A 13,108-nucleotide genomic window follows, 5' to 3' on the forward strand; every position below is an offset into this window, starting at 1 on the left:
ATGTAGGAAAACCAGGGCTGGAGCCCACGTCTCTGGACACTCCCGATCACAGCATTGCCCTGGTTCCCCTGAGTGGGAGAAGTCACTTCGTCTCTCAATCTTAAATGGTCTTCCAAGCAAGGGATGGGGGTGAGTACAAGTTTTCTTTGTCTCATCCCTTTCAGAAGGCATTTAAGCCCTTACTATGTGTGTTTTCCAAAGAGAAGCCTCCCAGGGCCCAGGGGAGATGGGATTTAGAGCCTCATGGTGTAAACGGAGCTGTAGGGTCCCAGGCAGGAGCACTTCCTGGTCTTCTAAGAATCTCCCAGCAGTGCCACATGCTTCAGCTTTATCCAAGCAACAGAAGGAGGTGGTGGAGGCGGCAGCAGCAGCAGCAGCAGCAAATCTGTCCCCAATGCACTACAGTACTGTTTTGCTATGATGAAATACACATGGCATATGGCTGCAAAGTTACTATCTTGAGAGCAGATAGAAATGGGATTTTTCATGTGCCAGATTTCACTTCCCTTTCTGAAACAATTCTTGTAGTAAACAGAGGTTTTCTGATCTTGTTAAGATCCAAAGGATGGGAATTCCTTTACACTTTTTAAGTAAAATTATTGTTTTACAGTTTAAATCTATCGATGGGTGCAAATTTTTTTTTTTTTTTTTAAATCATGGAAGCTCTTCTGTACTCCGTCCCATTCTCCCTCCAAAGGCCAGGACAGGAAGAGGTGCTGCCACCACCCGGAGACCAACTCCATTCCAGTCACAGACCACCCCCAGTGATGAGACCTCCATATGTTCTGTGGCTGCCATCCCTTGGCAAACAAGATGGAGAAGAGGAAAGGCTTGCCGAGCGTGGGAGGCCACCAGTGGAGGAGGCAAGGAAGGGCCAGGAAGCGAGTAGAATGTGACTTTTAGGAAGAGAATTATTTTGAACCACTTCTTGCGTGCTGACAGTCTAATGATCATTATTAAGACCTCAGAAGTAACACAAGAGCCCGCCCTGAAGTTAAATTTTCCCTTTCGGATAAGCATGGCCTGTCAACCCAGCATAGGATGGTTCTCTGCCAGCCTCCCCCACAGCAGGGGGGTTGGAATGCTCCAGATGCTCCCAGGCTGTTACCTTTCATTAACGGCTTTGCTTTTTTGGTAAACAAGGGCACCATTTTTCTACCTTAGCCTTATAAAATGAACCTGAGAAATAAATACTTTTGTGCAAGGACCACAGCTGTATTTGCAGTTTTCTACCCATATTTAGTTTCAGGATTGCTATCTGGAACCCTACCTCCCCAGGGACCCTCCTGGCACAGTGTAACAGAAGGACAGACCTGTTTTTGGCTTTCACAGTGTTTTAAAAATTGGGATATAAACCTAAAAGCAACAAATGAGCAGGACAAACAGAGATTCATGGACTAGAGACTAGTGGTTACTAGTGGGGTGAGGGAAGAGGGGAGAGGTAGACGGGGTACAGGAGGTCAAATATAGGGTTTAGGAGGAGGGTGAAGTGGGTAAAGGGGATCAAATATATGGTAGCTGAAGGAAACTGGACTTTGGGTGGTAATCACAGAATAGAATATATAGATATCAAATTATAATGTACACCTGAAAATTATATAATTGTATTAACCAATGTTACCTCAATAAACTTAATTTAAAAAAAAATTAAATTAAGTTTTCACATCAAAATCCTGTTTGCTGGCTTCTCTTGAGAAATCAGAAAATCTGGCCACACTGAGCCACATTCCCCTGTGACACGAGTAGCTGGAGCTGAATGATAGTGGCTCCCTGTGCAACAGCATTTGTTTTCCAGTTTGCCATAGTTCCCACCCCTCCTCCTTAATCCCCCATCCACACTCTAAGAGAGGGTACAAGTTAAAAGGCAGAAAGGGAGGTATGAGTTTCAATCTCCACCTCACCACTTACCTCCTGTGGCTCTTAGAGCAGATGTCTGCATCTCTCTGAAACCTGTTTTTAATCCCTAGGAAGACAAGAATAATGAGATAATGTAGGCAGGGCACTGGTAGAAAGCCTAGCCTAGAGGAAGCACTCACTGAGAATTTGCCCTGTATGTTATGGAATATTGACTATTTCCTGTCAATGACACAGATGAGACTCAAAGATAGTATACAGATAGACACACCTACTGGGATGTAAGCTTCATATAAGGAAGGACTTTTGAAATCTGTTTGCTTATTTTTACATCCCCAGAACTTGGTACGGTCTCTGGCACATGGTAAGCACTTAGTAACTCTGTCCAATGAATATATGGATTTAATGTTTTCCTGAGTTTTTATTCTTCATATTTTATGTGCTAAGTTATTTTTGGTCCATTTTATAAATATAAATGCAAGTGGACTTATAGGCTGATTGTTTCTAATTTACATGTTGATTTTTTTTTGCTTATTCTTTTAAAATATCAAGAAGCCAAGAGATTCTTCAGGGCTGATAGAACTTCTTTGCTGTTCTCACTTGAGTCACAGCCTGGGAGAAAAACTTACTCTCCTCCAAGGCTGGGTTTCTCAGATCATTATCCGAATGCCAGGCCACTTCAGGAATTGGTGCTTCAAAAGTCTCAATTAAAAACACACTCTATGTGACGACTCTTAGAATTCAAAGTGCTGCACGCACATATTTAAGGCATTAAGTGTTCTCTGAAGCACTTTCCTCAGAAGTAATACTCCCAAGAGAGGAGAATGCACTTAGGTAAAACCAATGGCACGTTCCATGCCATGATCTCAACAAGACTCACCCTCTGAGTGCTGGAATTTGCTCCCTGTTGGATGCAAGTGTCCTGGAAATACAGGAGACAGCGAGTTGACTCCTAAGTGGATTCAGGGTTAGCCTATAGGAATATTGTATTACTTGTGCCTATAGGAACCTTCGATAGGCTCTGCTTTGGTATTGGTAGCCTGTAGGGGTCAGCTGTGTTTTATGTTTGCTCAGCATCCATCCCTCCTAATTCTAGTAAACTTCAACTTTCTTGGGAAAGTCATTCCATACTTTCAAATGTGGGATGTGAGAGAAGCTAACCTCACCCCTAGTTCCAAAGGAGAGCATGAAGCTAGCCAAGGTATCACATCCCCTGGCTGCAGCCACACATCCAGAGAAAAGCAAGTCACCCAAAGCCAATGTAAACGCTAAAATGCCAGTCTGTAGCTTTTCTTAGTGCTGCTGGGAAAGAGAAAGTTTTTGTCTGCTGGGACTTTTCACTATGGAATGTAATTCTGACACTATCAGAGGGACTACCTGAGAATGGAGAGAAAAGAGAGCTGAGGAACAGAGCAAGATTCTTAGTGACAGTGTTTGAGTGCTATGCCTGAAGCTCAGATTTGCCTCTGGATTTTTGGTTTTGTGAGCCGATAAATTCTCTCTCCCTCTTTCTTAAACCAATTTAAATAGCATTTTAGTCACTTGCAATGGAGACATTCCTGACTAGCAAACTGGAATTTAAAAATGTAGCTCAGAAGAGGCACAAAACCATGAGTCATTGCTCAAGTGAAAACCAAAGCTTGGACCATACCAGGAGCAAACTGGTGACTTTGCCATTTTGTCCCTCGCATGAACCTCAAATTCCATTAGAATCAGGCAGAACAGTGAGCTAGGAAATAGCAGAAGCAGCATATTTTTTTCTCCTCCTTGTTTTAATGCCCTGACATGAAAAAATAATCTGGTTATTCTTTTCTGGGTTTTGTGCATGTGCTGGCATCATTCACATGTGTTCATTTGTCTGCTTCCATGAGGGGAAGACATTGAAATAAGCCAGAGACCGGGTCTTAGTGGACTTCTCCAGTGCTTTAAAACGCTCTCTACTTGACTTGGGGATTCTGCTAGTGTTTGTCATTGAGCTTGTAAGCTCCAAAAAGATGTTGTTTAACTCATGCAGCAACTAAAATTGTTCATTGAATAGGATTATCGAGCACCTCCTCATGCCAGGCTCCAACTTCCACATACGCATGAGTGAGTGGACGCAGGTTTGCTCCTCCTCGGGAGGGATTGTTTCTAGTCCGTGGTCAGCCCTTCTTCACCTTTTGGGGCCGTACTTTAACATGGCCCTGCTCTCCCTTCTGACTAGCCTGAATTCTGCTGTCAAAGGATTCTTCACAAAATACTGCATCTCATTCTCATTTCTCACTTTGAGGAGCTTCAGTGGTTCCCTATAATTTTCATATTGACTCTATCCTCTTCTTCTTAGCTCTTAATAAAACTAATACTACTAATAAGAGCCAATAGTTTGGAGCAATTACTATGTGCCAGGCATCGTGCTTGGGTTTCATATCCATGATCTCAGCTAATCCTCTAAATGACGTAAAGTAGATATCAATGTTATCCTGACTTTTTTCCAGATGAGGAAACTGATGCACAGAGAGGCTAAGTAACTTGCTCAAGATCACATCTCCAATAAGTGATGGGGTCTGAATGCAACCCTGTCACTCTGGCTCCAGACCCCATGTTCCTACCAGAAGATTCCACTATCTCAAAAGCTCTTCCATAAACTGCTCTGTCTCTACCTTATTTCTCACAACTTTCTAATTTCCACAGTCTACTTAGGCTGGTCTTATGGCTATGCCCACCACGTTCTGATTAATTTATCATCTTTACTTACTCATTCACTCATTCATTCATTCATTCAGCAAATATTTACTGAGTTCCTGCCCCAGGTACACATGCCTTCCAGATGACATAACCAAGAATGCTCTCTTCTCTCACCACTTCTCCAAATCCTACCTTTTGGGGCTCTGCTCCAGACCTTTCCCTTCATACATCCCTCCTTAGCCAATGCAGCTGGCATGGCCTCCCTTTCCGCGAATGCCGAGGGCACAGAAGGGCATGGCATAGTTTAGAATTCAGTTTCACAGGGGCCTTGTGAGGTCTCATGCTATCTTACCTTCCTATCAGGAGTTAGATGCCTGGAGGACCAAGTGTCTTATCCATCACAGTGCTGAGTGCACATTAAGCATCAAAGAAACATTTTTATCCAGTTGTGAATAAATGGGATCCAATGAAAATACAATGTTTTTTGTAAATGGTCCTTTGAAAAATTATGAATCTGGATTCTTCCTTTGACCTAGAATTCACCTCCAGTTTATGATAGTCTTGTGAGGTAGGATTATTCCCATTTTACAGATAAGACTGAGGCTCAAAGGAGGTAGATAGCTTGCCTGAGTTCATAAACGTATACATTTTAGAGCATGGGTCCCCAACATCATGCTGTCTCCACAATCCTCGGATGGTTCTCCTGAATTCACAAATGTTGAAAATTCATTATAGTTTCTGTGGCTAATGGACTTTCACAGAAAATACGCTTCGTCAGGACCTTCTACACAGACATTTTTCTTCATTTCCAGGAATGGAAACTCACTGCTGCTTTGAAGAAACTTGGGGAAGCTCTGGCAACTTCTACCTTTGGCCTGCTACTTGGTCCTGGAACTTGAGGTCAAATTCCAGAAAAGAACCACATGGGAGGCACCCCCTGGCCAAGGCTCTGGGTGCTGCCAGGAACACTCCCTGAGTTTGGAGGTGGGGTGAGTGGTGGAGGTGAGGGTGAGCTTTGAGAATATTGTTTTTCCTTTGATGGTTAAGCCGTCTCATACCCAACCGATTTAGTAAAAGGGACCTTGCTGAAAACATGTCCTATCATCTCTTCTGCCTCAACACAGCCAGCCTCCATATGTCCCAGCTGCCATATCCAGCTGCCATGAGAAGCTTTCCTCCCTTCTGAGGCAGTTATCCCTGCCTTTCACCCCCACCCTTACCTTGCCTTGCTCAGATTAGAGCCTCAGGCATGTGCTTACCCCCAAGGGCCTCAAAAATTTCCCAGCCAAAAAGTCTTAATGTCAGAGTATAGTTATGAATGTAGTGCCTCTGCTCTTCCTTCTGCATCAGTGTTCTGCAAAGGGTGATGGTTTGGGGGTATGTGTAAATGACCTCCTCTCCTCAGAGGCTCACAGGCAATGCTGCACTCCCCTGCCAGCCTCTGAAAGACACTGCCTATTGCTTGGTCCTGAGGAGACAGAAATGTCAGCCTGCACCAGATTCTCTCCATCTGCCCCTCCTTCCCCACAGTCCTCACTTCTGTAATCTCTCAGCCTCCCTTCCCTTAATGCTGTAAACACCCCTTCCTAGGTCTTGCCATACCTAGCCCTCCTTTTCAGTAACTCCGCACCCAAACCCAACCCCAGCTGTTCTCCTTTCTCTTCATCGCTTCCCCTTCTCCCTGCTCCCAGCACTTTCCCCTCCATTCTGGCCCAAATGTTCCCCTGCCTCTTCCTGACCTCCAGTTGGAGTTCCCCTCCTCAGATCTGCCAAAAACCCCAGGTCTGTTGCCCTGCCCTGCCCCCATCATTTTCCTGCCCACTAATCTCTGCCCCTTGGGCCCTGGACTCTGTTTTCAATCTCTTCTCCCCTATTAGTATAACTCTGGCTGGAGCCAGGATTCTTCTCTACCTTTTGCAATTGTCTTTTCTCCCCATTTATACACGTTTCTTTTAAAAATAAATGTATAAAAACAAAAGTCACTTAAATAAAACTATTAAGTAAATAATAAACAAGACAGGTAGTAGTTGGATATAAGACACACTACGCATAAACTTGTGACCTTAAGGAATCGTGTCAATCACGCTGGCGTTGCCCATTGTCAGGCACCAAAAGGTGCTCATTAGAAGTTGATTGGTCTAAAATCCCATAGTCTGAGAGAGAAGAACAACATATATGAAACCTCCATATCAGTGCAGGGCATAGTAGAGTAAAACATAAATGAAACTCAGCAAGAAGTGAAAGGGTGAAATAAGCAGAGACTCTCAAACTGGGACCACTATGGGGTGTTAAATTTTTATTTTGAAGTTGATGGTCTATATCTGGAGACTGGAAAGCCACAGAAGTGTAGGCATATGATTATAGCAAACAAGAGAAGGATCTAAAGGGAAAATCGACTTCTAAAAGGAAAAACAAATCTTTGCAAGTAGGACTTGCAGGCTTGTCCTATGCTTTGATCTGGGAGTGTTTTAATGATTTCTCTCTCCGTTGAACTAGGAGATGGAGGAGGCCTTCAGGACAGGAGGGCTGGGCCTGGGATTCAGCCCCTCCTCTCCCCTCTCCTGAATGAATGAAGTCTTTACCTTCTCCAACAAAGGCTGCATTACTCACTGTGAGGTTTACTGGGGGGAAGTTGCCAGAGAACAATCCAGGTATGAGCCTCAGCCCCAGTCCTCTCAGGTATAGCCTGGAGAGTAAAGCACCCCCGAACCTAGTTGGGTCTAGGCCGAGAAGATACGAAGAGTAAACGGCCCACAGCGAACCCTGCGTGCCATGCACTGAGTGGGGTACCACGGGGACACAGGCCCTGCCTTCCAAGACACTTGCACTAGCGGCGAGACGGAGACCGTTTGGAGTCTCGGAGAATTAATCCAACCCTAGGGGAGTGTCTGCTGGCGTCTCAGTACATCCATCCCAGCTCCGAGGTCAGAGAAGGGAGGCGGGAGCCGGAACTGCAGCGCCTGCGGCGCGTGGGGTTGGGTAGCATTCCTCACGCCGCCGCGGGGCCACGAGGCTGGGGGCGTGGCCCATGCTGCGACTCCGCCTCTATCCCCGCCCCGCGCGCGTTGCCAGGGTGATCAGGTGACTCGGCGCTCCAGGCGGCTGTGACGTCAGGGGCGCCGCTGCTCTTCACTCACTCTGAGGCAGGTGCGGCGCGTCTTGTGCGGTCTCGCCTGGTCCGGTCAGCTCCTGACCCAGTTAGTCCCCGGCCCGTTGGTGGAGAGGTGAGGCGCAGCGGCCCGGGGCCGGGCCAAGCTGGGATGGCGTGGGGGAGGGGCGCGGGCACAGCCTTTCCCGGATCCTGCGCGTCTACGAGCTCCCCAGAGAGCGCCCGGAGAGCCGGCGGGCACTGGTGCGGGATGGGACGGCTCTGGCGGGGGCGCGTGCAGACCCCCGTGAGGGCTGGGGACCCCAGGGGAGCGGCAGCAGCCGGCTTGATGCCCACCCGGGTGTCTCCCCTCACCCCTACACCCCGGCTGTTCCTCTGGCTCCCGGTCGCCACGCAGCCAGCGGGGGCTTGTGGGGGCGGGGGGGCGGGAGGAGGAAGCGTCCCGCGCCGCGGGTCCGGCCTCTGGGCGTTAGACTAAGGGGCTCCGCAGTTTAGCGGGTCTCGCGGTTCGAGGAGTCGCGGGCTCGGAGCGGGACTCACCACACCCGGTCTCGGGGGACGTCTGCGGGAGGCTTCTACATGTCTTCGCCTTGGGCTGCGATTTCTGAGGCCCTAACCGGGGACCTACTTGGTGCTCTGAGCCGGGCCTGCGGCGGGCAGGAGGCCTCTCGGGAGCGCTGCGGGTGGGAGCAGCGGCCGGGGTTGTTCAGAGAAGGTGCTGCGGGCGACAAGGAATCCTGACGGTTGAGAGAAGTGGATTGAGATCTGAGTAGACCTGTTGGGGGAGGTGAAGTCTAAGCGGAGACCCGAGGGCTGGAGAATGTTCGCCGGCTGCGGTGTAGGGGTAGGAGGGAAAGGGGATCTCCGGGGAAGGAGACCGTGATCCTTGCGCTCTTAAGGTGAAGGAAAGATGATTTTGTGACCGACTGCACCGAGTGCTAGGGCTGTTTTTTGGGGGGGAAAGTTTGGAGAATTAGGTTACGGCCGGTTAGGAAAAACTCTTGAGAGCCTAGCTGAGAGGGTTTGTGTGCTGTGAGGAGCCGTTGAAGCGTCGGCTGGATTGGAGTACAGGGAACACTGGGATGGCGAGACAGTGAAGAGGATGTTTTGACAGCCTGGGAGAGAGGTGACAACCCCTAGAACTGGTGTGATGGGATTCTGCGAACCCTTCTTATGAAATATTTGTAACAAACGTATGGAGATGCAGGCAGCCAGGTGCCCTACACTCCAGCCATTGTTAGTAGATTAAAACAAATTTCTTGTGAGATAAAAGAATCACTAACTGCGGCTTATTTACTTGTTGTCTCCTTTGGCCAGATTTAATGACTCCTATTTTAATGACTAGCTTCGCCCCTCCCTGTACACACGGAGGCTGGATTGACCATAGCACTTGCCTTTCAGAGGTTTCAGAATATCTTGCAAACACCTCTTATCCCCAGGATGACACCCAAACCCCAAGTGACTGGTAGGAGATTTAATCCGGGGAAGTTATTAAAGGAATAATCAATTTCCAAAGAATATGGGCATCGGGCAAGCTGAAAGGAGTCCCATGTTCTTTGTTCACTGTAGAACAAAAAGTTCCCCTTTTCTATCCCATCCCCTCAACTAGTGGTGGGCTTCCCAGCATCAGATTGCATAAGTGTTACTTGGCCATTTTGTCTTAACTTCCTGAGAAACAGGAAGGAAATATTTTGATTACTGAAGATTTCTGGTTTTTCCTAGCTCTGACATTTACCTATTCTGGGAACTGCTCCCTCCACCTCCTCCAAAAGGCACTAATGTCCATTTTATATTGAACCTTAGGAACTTCTGTTTTTCTGGGAGGAGATGAAATGGCTGAACCTTACCATCAATTTGTTTCTTATTTGTTTGACTCCAGAAAACAGAATTGGACCTCCAGGGATTCTATACAGTAGAAGGCAGTTTAGGGAATTGCTGAGAACTTGGGGAGGTGGCCGCAGCTGGTTTATGCATTAATGTAGATCCAGAGTGGTGGCACCTGGGAGAGCGAACTTCCAGTCAGATCAGTAATATCATTCTCTGTAAAGGAAGTCTTAAGGTAGGTTCCCTGAACAGTGTGTTTACTACATTACTACTTACCAAAAAGTTTTCTCCCTGTGTTGTGTACCTGTTCAGAGGTAGGGCTTGTTATGATAGTGATTTTTAAGGGGTTTTACAGAAGCCCCATAATATTAAGAATTGCTGGATATTAGATTTCTTGGCCACATTTTAAAAAGATTGTTAACCATTCTCTAAATCTCTGGAAATATTTGAACCGGCCAACTAATCCCGCTTTCTTTGGAAAGAAACAGCCCGCCTCCCCACTTCCCCAAACACCATGACAGTGTGTTGTGAGGGCAGTTAAGTAGGCCAAGAGTTTTGGGAAATTTTCTGCTTTCATCCACCTCTGCCACCCCCATGAGTTTTCCTTGGCAATGGTAGAGAATTTAAGACTTCATTGTCAGGAAAATAAAAGTATGTTTCCTTAAACACAGCTCTGATAAACACCAGGCTGCCTGCCCTGTTGGGAAACTTAGAGGGAACTAGGCCCAGGTGAGAGGGAGAACTGGGGTAAGGGCCAGAGACCCACCACGGAGCAGTCTGAGCCTGCACCTTTGTCACCCAAGGCCCTGGGCAGGGCCCTCCTTTCTTGGCACTGAAACATTCCCCGACCTTGGAATAGGATAATGGTTAGTACACCCTACCCAGAGGTAACAAGGAGAACGAGAGGCTTATATGAAGTCCGAGCTCCTTCATAGCAGAATCTTTTAATTCTTGGATGAATGATATATTTTGAGATGTAGTCAAATGAAAAAGAGATGGACATTCTAAATTTTTATAAAAGCCTCCTTCAAGCCCTAGGCTATTTTTGTTGTTGTTTTTTCCTGGAATATTGGGCTTGGTTACCAATTAGCCTATAATCCTTATCTGGAGGCCTGAGGGTAAGTGCATGTTTGTATTTACATGTAAATCGGTTCAGATTTTTCCCCACTCTCCTTCGGACTCTGAGTGCCTGGAGTAAACCAGTAACCTAGCAGGCAGTAGGAATTTAGACCCAACATCCTTTCAACCCTAAAGGAGTTTATTAAGCTTATCAGAGACAGAAGTGGGTAATAATGCTCACTAAATTAAATAAGAAGTGAAAATAGTATCTTTTAAAATTCCCCTATCCTATGTCAGTCCACCAGTTCTCCTACTTAGTCAACTAGAGATTCAAGTGTTTACTGGTGTTCCTAGGGACTCTACAGAACTGTAATATCCACCTCTTAGATTTCTGACATTTGTTGGCTGGGCATAGTTCTCACTCAAGCGAAATTCTGACAGGAGAGGTTTCTTGTTTTCCTCAGACTGAGCTGAGTGCTGTGTTCCAGGACTTTGAGCTCCCCATGCTTGGCCAAGGCTACTAATTGTCTTGGCTTGGCTATAAAATGGGAGTCAGCAATTAAAAACAGTATAGAAGCGAGGGGTTTGGCTATGAGATGACCCTTCAGCCTCTAGCCAAAAAGGTTCACACCACTTTGTGCACTATATACTAAGTGATCCTCAAAAGGAAGTGAGCTTGGAATGACGTCTTTTTTTGTAGTTTTTAGGAGACATGTGTGGAATATCAGTACTGATTTAGGCCTCAAAACCAGAGGTAGGAAACGGGATGGGCCCTCATTTCTAAAACAAGAGAAGCAGATGGTTTGAATCCAGTCTGTATGGGCAGCAAGCCTGTGGTGTGACTTTGCTGAAAACAAGAGATGATATATATTTTTCTGAACCCTTTCAATGAAATGGTTTAAGGGAATATTGGTAGTCATAGTGGGAAGAGGTTTTGATTTACCTGAATTTACTCATTGGGGAGTGATGCTTGATTTATAGATGCCTATCATTAGTTCTCTGATGATTCATGCTAAAGAATCCTTAGTCCCAAGAGAATTGGCCTAGAAAATACATCATAACTGAAAATTATCTGACCACAGGGTTAGTGTTCAAAGAAAGGTAGGGGTGGGGCACAATTGAACTGCAAAGGTATTTGGGGAGAAGAATTCCTGGGAAGTGGTGCTCAACTTCTGTCACATTAAATTTCTAATGCTGCCTCCAGTTCTTTACCAGTCAGCTTTCAGTGTCAGGACCTTGGTCAGAGTGTTTGGGGAAAATATGTGTGAAGAGGGGAATTTTTTTTAGGAATGCACCTATATCATGAGTCCTTATCATTAAGCCTAATACTTATTGCTTTCCTGTTGCTGCTAGCTTCCTGGAGACACCAGACTCCCCTTCTCTTCCTCCACCTCCAGCCTTTCTTCTTCAACAACACTGTCTCTAAGGCCAGTGTGATTCTTCTATCTCTGATTCAGTTTCTGCATCCTTCTCGCTCTGCTGAGTGCTAAATGAAACCTTGGTGATCCTTGATATCTGGCGGCAGTCATAGAAACTCCAGTGAGGGGTAGTTGCATTCTGAAGCAAGAGGCTTGGAAGTGGATGCTTTACCTGTATTTCTCATACTTGTGTGCCATTTGTGATTTTTGTCTTCTTTCCATGCCATCTGTACTATATTTAACACTTTTCTTTAAATCGACCCTTAAAAAAATGACATTTATTTAAAAAGGAAACTGTATTATTGCCTTAAATTGAAACTACTATCACCTGCCACAAATAGAAGGCATAACTATTAAAATTAAGTTGTTTGAAGTTGGAGGTATCACACTACCTGATATCAAACTACACTACAAGGCTACAGTAATCAAAACAGCATAGTACTGCCATAAAAACAGATACTTTGATCAATGCAACAGAATAGAGAGCCTAGAAATAAATCCACACCTATACGCACAAGAAATAGATGACAAAAGAGGTAAAAATATATAAGGGGTAAAGACAGTCTCTTCAATAAATGGTATTGGGAAAATTAGACAGATACATGCAAAAAAAAGAAACTGGACTACTTTCTTACACTGTATAAAAGAATAGATTCAAAATGAATTAAAGATTTAAATGTAAGACCCCAAACCATAAAACTTTTAGAAGAAAACATAGGCAGTAAACTCTCTGATATTGCTAACAGTAATTTCGGATATATCTCCCCAGGCAAGGGAACAAAAGAAAAAACAAACAAATGGGACTACATCAAACTAAAAAGTTTTTGTACAGCAAAGGAAACCAATAAAACAGACAACTGACTGGGAGAAGATATTCACTTATGATACATCTCATAAGAGGTTAATATCCAAAATATATAAAGAACTCATACAACTTAACAACAACAAAAATTCAAACAATCCAATTAAAAAATGGGCAGAAGACCTGAACAGATAACTTCTCCAAAGAGGAAATACATGTGGCCAATAGACATATGAAAAGATGCTCAAGGCCACTAATCATCAGAGAAATACAAATTAAAACAACAATGAGCTATCACCTGACACTTGTCAGAATGGCTATCACCAGTAATCAAAGATCAACAAGTGTTGGTGAGGATGTGGAGAAAAGGGAACCATC

At 45.3% G+C, this 13,108-nt stretch overlaps 1 long non-coding RNA gene across 1 annotated transcript in view; it reads left to right on the forward strand.

Annotated features, from left to right (window-relative positions):
- Positions 1 to 7,590: 7,590 nt before the first annotated feature.
- The window catches only part of LOC105306963, a 55,065-nt gene continuing 49,547 nt past the window's right edge, over positions 7,591 to 13,108 (forward strand). The window contains exon 1 of the long non-coding RNA XR_897185.2: positions 7,591 to 7,742. This is a non-coding gene — a long non-coding RNA (uncharacterized LOC105306963). The remainder of the gene's footprint in view (positions 7,743 to 13,108) is intronic.

Source organism: Pteropus vampyrus, unplaced genomic scaffold (genome assembly GCF_000151845.1).
Source record: "Pteropus vampyrus isolate Shadow unplaced genomic scaffold, Pvam_2.0 Scaffold470, whole genome shotgun sequence".
Taxonomy (NCBI): domain Eukaryota; kingdom Metazoa; phylum Chordata; class Mammalia; order Chiroptera; family Pteropodidae; genus Pteropus; species Pteropus vampyrus.